The following is a 13,632-nucleotide window of genomic DNA, read 5'->3' on the forward strand; positions in this document are numbered from 1 at the left end:
TTTTTTTTCTCCCCTCTTCTCTTTTTCTTCATGGACAGTTTTGAGAAATATAAGCAATGTAATGATAACAAAGAACAAAACAAGCCTGGTTAAAAGGCATGACAAAGTTCAAATTAATGTGCTTTTTTCATTCTTGCATGGGGAAATTACTAATTAAGGACTTTTGTTTTAAGACAGACAGCGAGTAAATGAAAAAGAATATTGAATATGAGGCTTTTTTTAAGAGTTGCATGTAAGTATGCTAAGTAGCATTTCTGCAGCTGGTCTTCATGTCTCCATGGAGACAATCTGATAAAGAGTAACTGGAGATAGTCTGATAGAAGAGAACTGACTGAGGGAAAAGAAAAAAATGAACAAAGAAATTGGCTAGGATATAATGTTCTCTGAAAACAATCTGGGGTTTTCCCAGGTGTGACAGCTTTGAAGATAATGCAAAACCAATTTGACCTGAAGTAAAGTTTTCTCAGTTTAAAATGCATGGGGATATTAATAGAAACAGGTGCTTTCTTTCTTTTCACCCTTCTGTCTTTTTCTTTGTTCAGTTTTAAGAAATGTAGGCACTGCAGTGAGGGGAGGAAATTGGGGGAGAAAGAAAGGCTCTGGTTAAGCAGTGTGACAAAAGAATAATCTGTGTGTTTTTCCCATGCTTCTGACTGGGTTAAAACCATAGGTGTTATCCAGTAACAAGTTTATTACAAAGCATGCAAATGAAAAATAATATTGAATATTGTAAGGCTTTTTTTCTGACGAACAAGGTACCCTTAGCAGTTGCATGTCACTAGAATACAATTTGATAAAGAGAAATGGCTTGGAGAAAGTGCTTACTGAAAGCATTTAAGTGTTTTTCTCAACTGGGAAAGCTATAAAGACATACAAAATCAAGTAGCACTTACTAGTAGCATAGGCTGTACCATGCGTCTTAGGATGAATGACCTTTCTTTTTGGTTAACTTTAGCCTGTCTGTGTAGCTATCAACTTAGACGTTGTGTTCTTATTAGGAAGCAAAAACTTCAATATTTGAACATTTACATAGCTTTGTGTGTTGTTATTAAGTTAATAGGCTTTACAAGTTTTTTTCTGGGGGCGCGGTGTTTGTTCTGTTTGAGGGCTTTCAAAAAAACCCCAAAAAGTTCTGAAAGATGTGGCATAGGCACAAGTGGATATGAAAAGAAACAACTGTATAAAAGACCAACTTGCCGAACATACATGTAACATAGTGGCCTAATGGATAAGGAATTGGCCTCCTAAGCCAGGGATTGTGGATTTGAGTCCCATAGGGGGTGATATAACCTTTAGGGTTAGGAGGATGGCCTAATGGTTAAGGTGTTTACCCTACAAACACAAGATACAGGGTTTGATTCTCACATGGGGTATTTGGCTAGGCCTAAAAATGGCTCATAAGGGCAGTTAGCCTAGTACTAATCTATGAACTTTATGTGGGAAGTTGGCATACTGGTTAAAGTGTTTACCTTACAAACACAAGGTGCAGGGTTAGATTCTCACATGAGGTAATTAGCTAGGGTTAAAATGGCCCATAAGTGCAGTTAGCCTAGTACTAACCTATGAGCTCTACACATTTAACAAAAAAGCAGTTATACATAAAAGGTGGTAATAATAACTATATAAGAAAATTATGCTTTCTGTAATGTCTTTCAATCTAAATGGTCTTACAGAGAAACAGAAAAAAGAAAAAGTACCAAATTATATTTACAAATATAGAGTACAAATATCTATGCTACAGGAGACACACCTTTAAAGAACTGAACATGTGACTTTGATAAAAAAAAAAAAAAAAAAAGGTTTTCAGGATGGTTATTCAGCAGAATATCTGGGGCAAAGGAAAAGAGGAGTCCTTATATTAATTGCAAGAGTAGCTCCAATAGTGATAGAAGAGGAAAAAAGATAATAATGGAATATGCATAGTACTAAGGGGCTACTGGCTAGGAAGGAGGATTACACTGGCATGCATTTGCATCCCCCCTAAAACTGGTACAATTGAGCTTAAGAAAATTCTGGAAGAAATAATCAGCTTTCAGCAAGGAACATTACTTATAGGTGGAGACTGGAATTTGGTTTGCAACAGTGAAGATGTGTCTGGGGGGCCTAGAATGGAAGATATAACAGAGGAGGGTAGATTCTTGAAGAAATTTATGAAAATGACATGGAAGATGTGAACTCGGTACTAGGAGTTTGGAGTGAATTTACATATTATTCACCGAGATACAAAAACTGGGCTAGGCTACATATATTTTATACCTCACAGGAACATGTGCACTTAACTGAAGATCTTGAAACGTACCCAATAACTATTTCAGATCATGCACCAATAATAACTAAAAGAAAACCACAAGGTAATGAAATAAAAATGGGACACTGGCACTTTCCCACCTATTGGCTGAAAAGATAGGAATTTAAGGAATGTGTTTTGGAATTAATTCAGGAACTACAGGAGAAGACAGAATTTTCTTCTGAAAACATAGCTGGGGATTGGGATAAAGTTAAAGTGGAGTTTGAAACGGGTGGAAATAAAAGAAAGGAAGATATGGTTAAACCGTAATAAGAATTATTTAGAGAGACTGACAAATGTTGAAGTATTGCAAAACAGGAGGAATCTCTCAGAACAAGAAAAGGAGCAACTGCAGAATGCTAAACAGAAAATAAGGGACTACTTCAACAATATGCATGAGTTTAGAAAGATTGCTGTTAAACAAGTTGTTTTGGTAATAATTGTAGAGCACAAAAACTTTTAGCACAACAACTCAGGCAACAGAAAGTGGAAAGGGCTGTAACCAAACTTAGGGAGCCTATAACAAGGAAGATAACAAGAGGCACTGAAGAAGTATTAGAAATATTTCAGAAATTTTATGAGAGTTTGCATGAAGCCACAGAGATATGGAAATCAAGAAAATGTACAAATGGAAATGATTATGGAAAATTAAATATGCCCAGGTTAGAGGTAGATGAGGCTCAATTATTAACAGATAGGATAGGAAGGGATGAGATAAAAATGGCTATGTATAACCAAACTACAGGAAAGTCCCCGGAATAGATGGCATTCCTGAGAAAGTTTGGAAGTTAGGAGAGAAAAAAAAAACTGAAAAAGATCTGGAAGGTTTTGTTTAAGAGTATTTTAAGAGGAGGAGAAGTACCAGCGTCCTGGAAGAAGGCGGTTGTAACGGTAATACCTTAAGAGGGTAAAGATCCATTGGATCCAGCTTCATACAGGCCCATTTCAATACCATGATTATAAAGTGTTTATATCTATAATGGCTAAAAGAATGTCTAAATGGATACCAAAATTGATAGATACGGATCAGTGTGGTTTTGTGGAGGGGAGGCAAACATTTGACAACATTAACAGAACACTGATGATCCAGAGGGAAATAAAATGTAAGAAAATACTACTTTTATTAGTGGGTCTTGATGCAGAGAAAGCATTTGACAGAGAAGACTGGGACTTCATGAGCAGGGCAATGGGAGCACATGCTTTCCCTAATACAATTAGAAGAATATATGAGGAATCTGAGGTGCAAATTAAGATGGGTGGGGTCCTCTCCAACAATTTCTGCTTGAGTAGAGGAACCAGGCAGGGTTGTCTGCTTTCCCCTTTGTTGTTTGCATTATATTTAGAACCACTGGCCAAGAAAATGAGGGATTCAGAAATTCAAGGTTATAATTGGTATGGTAGTCAGGAAAAGCGGGTTCATATTATTTTATCGAACTTTTACAAGTTCGAACGCCATATGGTTGAACTTGTAAAAGTTGAAATACATAAAAAAAAAGAAAAGAAAAAAAGAAAAAACTTACCTGATGACTGTAAGCAGGGGGGCAAGCACCCCTGCACCCCCACACACCCCGTTCTTTAAATATACCAACTCCGAGATAGCACTACAGCGTAGTAAAGGGAACTGGCCCAACAATATCCATATTTTAGGGACATGATAAAAAAAGAAGTTATGTACTCACCATAATGTTCCATGTTTGTCCATCTCGCTGTTCATTCTTACAATGATGGGTTTACAGTTGAATCTCGTCTCCGACTCGGCCGAATAAACAGCTGAAAGACTCAAACTTGGCTCGTGGCAAGTAGGTATCCCATAATGCAGTGGTGTAATTCCCCAGGTTTTGTTTGCTGCTACTACTAAATGAATTGTAAACAACTATATACATATATATAAAAATATATGCTATTCCTAATGGAAGGAGAAACAAACTGAAACAAAGAACTCCTGAAGGTAGTAAAACATCCACCAGGTCCACAAGGAGTCTTTGAAAGGGGGAAGGAGGGAGGGTTCGTAAGAATGAATGGCGAGATGGACGAAAAACATGGAACGTTACTGTGAGTACATAACTTCTTTATGTTATGTTGTCCTATCTCGCCTTCATTCTTACAATGATGGGACAGCGTCCCTAGCACCTTTTCCCTGGGTGGCTCATGAGAGTACACCTTTAAGCACTGTGGAACCAAAGGAGGCCCTGTCCCTGGAGGCCAAATCCACTTTGTAATGCATGATAAATGTATGAGGAGTGGTTCAGGTACCTGCTCCACAAATATTATCCATAGGAATTCTGGCTTGAAAGGCAGAAGACGTACCCATTACTCTAGTGGAATGAGCCTTCACCTTAAATGGTAAATCTCTGTTATTTGAGGTATAAATGAATGTAATGTTTGAGAGCCAGTTGGAAAGAGTAGTTTTTGAAAATGAGCTACCCTTCTTTGTGTCAGAGAAGGATATGAATAATTGGTCAGATTTTCTAAAATCTTTTGTCCTATGCAAATAGAATCTGAGTTGTCTGTGCACGTCTAGTTGATGTAATTTGTATTCTGCCTTGTTGGTGTGATTAGGAAAAAACACTGGAAGCTCAATAGATTGATTTATGTTAGTTGAAGAAGAGATGTTAGGTAAAAAGGATGGATTACTTCACAAGGATACCCTATCCTTATGAAATATCAGATATGGCGGTTTAATAGATAGAGCTTGCAACTCTGATACTCTTCTAGCAGATGTTATACTCACCAGAAAAATGGTCTTCCAGGAAAAGAACTTGAGGTCTAAAGATGATGAGGGTTCAAAAGGTGGTAACGTCAGGTGAGATAGAACAAAATTTAAATCCCAAGGAGAAAGGGGTTCTTTAAAGGGAGGTCTTAATAAGGAGGCACCTTTCAAGAAGGCTCTACACAACCTGTGTGAAATTAAGTTCGAGGTAGAATCACCAGTGTGGAAATTTGAGATTGCAGCGAGTTGTACTCTGATGGTTGCTGCAGCTGAACCTTGTTGGAAGAGCTCTGCCAAAAATTCCAAAACAGAGTGGATGGGCGCAGAAAAGGGATCAATGTTCCTGTTTTGAGCCCAGAGGGAAAACCTTTTCCATTTGCTGGAATACAGTTTTCTGGTGGAAGCTTTATGAGGGGACATTAAGATATGTTTAACTGCAGGAGTGAAATTCTGAAGCCTGACTAGATTGGGAAGTGGAGCGGCCAAGCTGTCAATTTTAGGGTGTGGCAAGAAGGATGAAGCGCACCTGACATATATACCAGTAGGTCTGGAACTGGGTCCAGAGTCCAAGGCTTCTCCTGAAGCTGAGGCCAAAGGAAGGGGAACGAAACTTGATGAGGCCAGTAAGGAGCAAAGAGAATTATCCTGCTTCTCAAGGACTGTGCTTTCTGAATGACTCTGGGTATGAGAGGAAACAGAGGAAAGGCATACAGAAGTCCGGAGGGCCAATCGTGGGCAAGTGCGCCTCTCAGTCTCTCTTCCGGAGTGGGGATTAGGGTAAAGTAGTTGCTGCACTTGGCATTCATCGGAGTGGCAAAAAGACTGCAGCAAGGCAGACCCCATGTTCGCAAAATGCTTTCCGCTACATCCTGATTGAGAGACCACTCATGAGGCATTAAAATTGCCCTGCACAGCTTGTTTGTAATCATGTTGGACTTCCCCGGAATGTGCATTGCTATTAGAAAGAGCAAGGAAGAAGCCGCCCATTGCCAAACTCTTAGGGCCTCACGACAAAGAGGATAAGATCTGGTTCCCCCCTGCTTGTTTATGTACCATACCACAGACATATTGTCTGACTGTATCTCAAGTGTCCCTAGAGAGAGTGAGTTGTGACGTGCTTGCAACGCAAGAAGCACTGCTCTAATCTTTAGGACATTTGTTTGCAAGTGAGCCTTGTGTTCTTGCCATGTACCTGGGACTGTTCTCCCCCGATAATGCCCCCTACACCCCATCTGGGAAGCGTCCATGGTCACTGTAGCTGTGGACTGTTGTGGAAAAAAGGGTCTCCCTATGGTCATATGGCTGGAGTGTATCCACCATCTTAAGTCGTTTTTGCATGATTCCGTTATCCTGATCGGGTGAGACATAGGAAGCTCTTGAAGTGACCATTGGGAGAACAACAGCCAATGAAGGATCCTTATGTGCATTCTGGCAAGAGGAACCAGTGTTATTGTGGAAGCCATTGTCCCAAATAATCTTAAAACTATCTTTGCTTTCACCTTGGTTTTGGGAAGAAAATAAAGTATCTGCTGTCTGAGTGCTGCAACTCTGTCTGTTGGAAGACATGCTACCATAGAAGTGGTGTCTAGCTCTACGTCTATAAAAGTAATATGTTGACAGGGCAACAAGGAAGATTTTTGAAAGTTGACTGCAATACCCAACTGAGCGCAACCGTCCAAAATCAGATTCCTGGCTTGTTGGAATAGATGCTTGGTGGTGACAGATAGGAGCCAGTCGTCTAGATAGGGAAACACTCGGAATCTTAGACGCTTCAGGTGAGCTGTGACTACTGCCATAAATTTGGTGAACACTCTGGGGGCTGTAGTGAGACCAAAGGGCAGAGCTCGGAACTGATAATGATTGACTCCCAGCCGGAAGCGTAAGTACCTTCTCGATGTCCTGTCCATTTTTATGTGGTAGTAAGCATCTTGAAGGTCTATCAAGCACATCCAATCATCTTTCCCTAAAAATAGAAGCATAGACTGCAGTGTCACCATTCGGAACTTTGACTTCTTGACAGATTTGTTTAATTTGCTTAGGTCTAATATGGGTCTCCAGTCCCCTGTTCTTTTTGGCACCAAAATAAATTTTGCGTAACTTCCAAATCCTATTTGGTCTGCAGGGACTACTTGGATGACTCTTTTGTGCAGCAACTTTTGAATCTCTATAGTTGCTTGCTCCCTTAGATTGGGTGGAACATCTGGGATTGTACTGGTCTGTGGAACAGGATTGGAGAAGGGAATGGAATATCCTTTGGATATTATTCTTAGTACCCACTTGTCTCTTGTGATAGTTTGCCAGGCTTCTGGGTACATAAACGTCCCCCAACTGCCTCCAGAGTAGAGCAGTCGGGCCTCCTTTCAGGAGCGCTGATAAGGGCGTCCGCAAAAGGAATCATGGTCACCATGGTTCTGCAGGCCCCCTCTGCCTCTGGGGTGGTGTCTACTACTGTTACCTCCCCTCTGCCCCTGGGGAAGGAATCACCCCGTGCGTCCTGGAAAACAATCTGGGATCTTTTCAACCACATTTTCCCACTCTTCTGACCTTTAGGATAAGGTCTTGAAGGTACAGAAAAACGAACTCCAATGGCAAAGAGAGTTTTTCCTTCCTGCTCGCATCGGGTGAGAGTGTCTTTTACTTTGGGTCCAAAGAGTGAGGAACCATCAAAAGGGGTATTAGTAAAAGTAGACTTAAAGGCTCCACAAAATTGCACAAGCGCATCCAGGAGTGTCGCCTAGGGGAAACTCCGGAACTTGCTGCCCTGCTTGCTCCATCAGCTGCGTAGGATATCAGCCTCATGGAGGAGTAGACGATGGAATTTAAGGTGGATATCTGGGTGGAGACCTTCTCATTCACCCCCGCAGCTAATGTACCTTGTAGAGTATATCTTAGCTCTTTCAGGAGATTTCTTTGTAGCCTTGTGAGGTGAGTTAGGTAGTTCAGCGATCGGAGTGTAAACGTCGCTGAAGAAAAGACACGCTTCCCATATCTGTCCATCATTCAAGAGTCTTTATTCGGGGGATGAACAGATGAGGATGTCTCTGAAAGTTCCTTCTTGGTGGCTGCTGCCACCATCACAGCATCTACGGGTACCCCCTTAGTGAGGAAATCCTTTCCCGAAGGAGCTGATAAAAATTTGTTTGGCCACCGAGGGACTGGTTCCATTGTGTCAGGTGACTCCCACTCCTTTCGACTAACCAGGTCCATTAGCTCACTGAAAGGCGGAGACACCCAGGAGGCTGAAGGTTGAGATCCAAAAGCCTTCAGGTACATTGACTCCTCATTAGAAGGGGTGGTGGCCTGCCTGCCGCCTCTCTGCTTCAGGATCTCTAGAATATCTGCAAATGAGATAACATCAGAGGACAACTGTGGGGACCCTTCCGACTCCTTGAAGTTAGTGTCTGAAGTGACGGACTCATCTGGAGAGTGTACGTGCTTCCTCTTGCAAGTTCTCTTCCGAGGTGGCTCCTCAGAAGGATATTCTGGGGAGGCCTTGGAGGACAGGGGTTTGCCCAATGGGGGATCCTGGGACTCTGGATCTCTGCTGTCCTGTGTAATAGGTGGTGCTGATATAGTAGCCAGTGCCTTAGGGGGACGAGTGCTGGTATCCTTATGTGAAGCTGTATGGGTAGACAGCACACTCCTCATCAGCTCAAAGGCGGATTCCCACCAGCTCCGAAGACTCCCTCAGCCCTGAGACAGAGGAAGGCACTGGAACCAGCGAGATCGGACCCGAGGCTCATGTAGGAGCCAAGCTAACCTGGGCTGATGCTCCAAGGGGGAGGCTCTGCTCCAAAGATGATTGGGGCAGAGAATCCCCCCTGGGTCGACCGGGGAATCCCCGCTCCCAGACTCTCCATACGGCACCAAGAGTGTCGGAGCAGATGTTGGCTCTGTGAACACCGAAGGGAGTCTTGGAATCAGCGGATCCACGGTACTAAGCACTCCGGCTCTAAAGGTCCAGCTTGGCTCGGAGGAGGAACAACAGTGGGTACGATCGGTATAGTAGGCTCCGGGACCAAATGGGTTGGAGCCAAAAATAATTTAGTCTGCGCACCACCGTTCCACGTCATCATCAGATAAGCTCCTGGTAGACCTGGAGGAAAGGGATGAAGAATGAGTCCTGTGCAAAATGGGAGATCTCAGTGTTGGGGAAACTCATGAAATATCCATGGACATGCCCCGAGAAGAGGTATCTTGCAGCTCCAAAGGCTTTGGAACCAAAGAACCAGGCTTGTCAATCAGTATAACCTCCGACGGTTCTGAGGAATGTGGAAGCGAGGAGGTAGTGGCCTTAGACATTTTTGGTAATTTGACTGGCGGCTCCGACTGAGCCGATGTAGCAGGTGATTCTCTTTTGAGGTTTGTCCTTTTTAGAAGACAGAGAAGAAGAAGAGGAAGAAGAACTGTGGATAGCTTCCTCAAAAGTTGACTTTAAGAGCCCTTTAAGGATCAATTTCTTTCTCCTTTCTTGTAAAACCTTGGTACTGAAGGAGTGACAAAATGTACAATCCTCTTGTAAATGAATAGCTCCAAGGCAATACATGCATATGACATGACAGTCTGTGACAGACATTTTTTTGTGAACACTTCTGGCATTTTTTGAAGCCCGAAGGCTTATGTTCCCTCTCTTTTGGGTCTTTGGACATGATAATGATAAGACCATAATATAACAACGAGAAATTTAGCTTACTAAACTAAACTGATCTATAGCTAACTACACTAAACACTAGGCAGACAGACAACAAGGGAATAAAATACGGCCTCTAACTCAAACGGCTCTGTTTCCCAGAAAAAACAAGACACTATAAACCCTCTAACTAAAACGGGCGAAGAGCTCTCTAACTTAAACAAGATATTTATCTATGTCAAGACACAACAACCACTACAAGGGATACAGTAAGGCCTAAGAAATGACAGCCAAAAGAAGCACCAAAGGGAATAAAGCTACAACAATTTAGGTATTCCTAAATTCAAAAGCTATGTAATTACAATGCGAGAAAAACACTACCTACTATAATATAGAAAAAGATTACTGGTTCTAAAAGGAAAAAAATGAAGAAAATTTTTCACAACTTAGCCACGGCCAAGATGAGCGCATCCAACCTCGTAAAGCGGCAAACTGCATTATGGGATACCTACTTGCCACGAGCCAAGTTTGTGTCTTTCAGGTGTGTATTCAGCCAAGTCGGAGCTGAAATTCGGCTCCGAACCCATCACTGTAAGAATGAAGGTGAGCTAGGACAACATAACATTGAAGTATTTTGCAGTATGGATTAGAAATGACTCTGTTGTGGCAGTTACGGATATGTGGGAAGAGACTAAACAGAAGACAATACAAAAATTGGGAAACTGGAAGCTTTGTAATATGGCTATGGAAACTAAGATACAAGCCATTAAAATGTTTTTAGTCCCTTTAGTCTTATACACAGCTCAGGCATATTTTTATCGACCAGAGGAGAAGTTGTGGATTGCAATTAAGAAAAGAGTTGAAAGATTTTATCTGGGAAAGGAAAACATCAAGGGTCAAGTTGGATAAGATGATTCTTCCAATAGAACAAGGCGGACTAGGATTACCCAATTTCAGGGGTTATTTTAGAGCAACACAGTTAAGGCTGTTGTACATAGCACAAGCAGAAAAAACTATAATTCAAAGTGGAAAGGAATGATGCTGATATAGGAAGGAAGCTCAAGAAAAAAGGATAGATTGGGATTTTGGATGCAGACTCTAAAGGAGAACACCAAAAGTCATATAGAGTATTATATTCATAAAATATCAGAAGTATTCTATAAACCAAACAGGCACAAGAATGGAGAAACAGATTTTGCCAATAGGGATGACTGTGGTCAGGGATACAGATAATAGGCAAGAGGGGGGGTGGAATTTACTGGAGAAAACTGGCAAAGGAACCAAGGTATCAGGAGGAAATAACTAGAAAGGAAAGGTAATAGAATGGGAAGAGGCAAGGAATTTATTTGGACTGCACCTTAGAGATTGCCTTCCCTATCACGGATTGATATTACATTATAGGCAAAGAGAAAGAAATTGGGGGTTTCTGAATGAAAAACCAGCAGTAGAGTTTTTAATAGAATCTAGAAGAGAAGATACCATTAAAGAAGGAATAATCAGTAAAGCATATAAAATACTGCATGATAATTACAAGAATCAATTAGAGGAGCTCAGAAAGGATTGGGAAGAGATACTGGATAAGCAATTCACAAAGAGACAATGGCTTTATTAGCCTGAAATTGTCCATTAAAATGACTTCAAATGTAAATGTCATGGGCAATCAGAATCACCATATAGCTGAAACACCTGATGTTCATAAGGGTCACTTGCATATATCCCATGGGCCTCTGTTACAGGAGGTTTGGGAGGTCACTCATTGGAAGTTCTAGCTTGGCTGGAGTTTTCATTTATTTTTTTCTGAAAGAGACAATGGGAGTATGTATATATATAGATATATATATATATATATATATATATATATATATGATTCTACCTCACTTCAACGACACGCCGGAACATCGACACGGAAATCACGAGCCCCAGAAGATCGACAGCGCAGAAGACCGACGCGACGGGACCTAGAAGATCGACAAGCAGAAGACCGACCCGACGGATAAAGCACCGACGCCGAGGATGCCGAAATGGGAAAAGGCTGTGTAAGTATGCGGTAGTGACGGACGTTAGGGTGCGAGTACGGTAAGTGTGGATAGGGGTGGATTAAGTGAGTTAGGGTTAGGGAGCGGGTCAGGTAAGTGTGCGGTAGTGATTGTGTTTGGGTTAGGGGCGGGATAAGTGAGTTAGGGTTAGGAGCGGTCAGGTAAGTGTGCGTAGTGATTGTTTGGTTTAGGGGTGGGATAAGTGAGTTAGGGTTAGGGAGCGGGTCAGGTAAGTGTGCAGTAGTGACGGACCTTAGGGTTAGGGTTTGGGTTAGGGTTGTAGGTAGTTGTGTATGTGAGGTTTAGTGTGGGTTTGTAGGGATTTTGGTGTGCTTGTGTTGTGTATGTGGTTTTGGATGGGGAATGTGTTTTGTTTGTTGATTGTGGTGTGTGAAGTGTATGAGGTTTCGTGTTTGTGTACCGTCGGTTATTTCGTTGTCGGGCATGTGGAATTTCGTGTTTTTGTACTGTCGGTTATGTGGTTTCGGTGATTGCGTTGTCGGTGTTTTGGTGTTTCGTTTATGTGAGGTAGAACCATATATATATATATATATATATATATATATATATATCTATATATATATATATGGGTCTACCTGAAAACACCGAAAGTCCACAACGCCGACAACGAGAACACCAACACTGGAATATCGACAACGGAGAAGACCGAAAGTTGAGAATCCTGACGTTGAGAACACCGACATGTTAAGGTAAGTGTGTGATAGGGACGGACGTTAGGGTGAGGGTGTGGGTAAGGTAAGTGTGCGATAGTGACGGACTTTAGGTTTAGGGGCTGGTTAAGTGAGTTAGGGTGTGGGTAAGGTAAGTTTGCAATAGTGACGGACTTGAGGGTTAGGGGCGGATTAAGTGAGTTAGGGTTAGGGTGCGGGTAAGGTAAATGTGTGATAGTGACGGACCTTAGGGTTAGGGTTAAGGTTAGTGCATAGATAGTTGTGTATGTAAGGTTTAGTGTAGGTTTGTAAGCAGGCATGTGAAGTTTCGTGTTTTTGAACTTTCGGTTTTGTCGTGTCGGTGTTATCAGGTAGACCCATATATATATATAAGACTTTAGGGATTCCCTGCTGGCCTCTCTGTTAGAGATGCTGGGTGAGTAGATTGGATCGACTTGGGAGATTATTTTTTTTTGAGCTAAGATACAGAATTGGAATTGCCTAGACATAGTAAAACCTTGCTGATTCTAATTATGGTGGCTGCCAAAAAAGCAATTACTAGAAAATGGAAATCAGAGTCTAGACTAACTTTACTAGAAGTAGTAAACATAGTAACACAGATAAAGCAACTGGAATTGGGTTCTTTAGAAAAGGCAAAGAGCAAACTACACAGGAAAAAAAGGGAATTATGGGAATAATATATGCAGACTATTAAAGAGGTTTATGAGGCAGGATTTAAATGAGCCACATAATGTTTAACTGACAATGACTGGAAAGATTATAAGTGATGTATAATGCTTGCAACAACATTTGTTTCAATGTTGTCTGTGATGTATATTGTTTGCAACTAAAGTGGTGTCATGTTGTTGTTTTCCATTTGTATAAATGTAAGACTGCCTATGCCATGTGTGAAAATTTAATAAAGATGTTTGTTGGGGGGGGGGGGGGGCAAGACTTCTAAAATGGAGGCTGAAGTGGGATCCAGACTGTGCTGCTTAACCCAAACAGAGAACCTTTTCCACTTATGGGAGTAAACCTTTCCAGTGGAAGCCTTCTGAGAAGCCAGGATAATGTTCTTGACAGGGGAAGCCAGCCTGGGCTGTTTCAGAATTACCGGAAGTGGGCAAACCATGCCGTCAGATGGAGCGTCTGGAGGTTGGGAATCGGGAGCTGAGAGGGATGGGAAATCAGATCTGGAATGGGATCTAGTACCTAAGGGGGCACTTCAAATGAGACCGTAGAAGGGTGAAACACACCTGCTGAGGCCAAAAGGGGGAGATGAGGATCAAGGTGGCCTT

General features: G+C 41.8%; 1 protein-coding gene across 1 annotated transcript in view; it reads right to left on the reverse strand.

Moving 5' to 3' along the window:
* PMS1 (PMS1 homolog 1, mismatch repair system component) overlaps positions 1-13,632 on the reverse strand; it is a 2,357,833-nt gene that overhangs the window by 538,629 nt on the left and 1,805,572 nt on the right. The gene's annotated exons all lie outside the window — the stretch shown is intronic.

The sequence above is a fragment of the Protopterus annectens genome, chromosome 6.part0 (genome assembly GCF_019279795.1).
Source record: "Protopterus annectens isolate FY-2018-M chromosome 6.part0, PAN1.0, whole genome shotgun sequence".
Taxonomy (NCBI): domain Eukaryota; kingdom Metazoa; phylum Chordata; order Ceratodontiformes; family Protopteridae; genus Protopterus; species Protopterus annectens.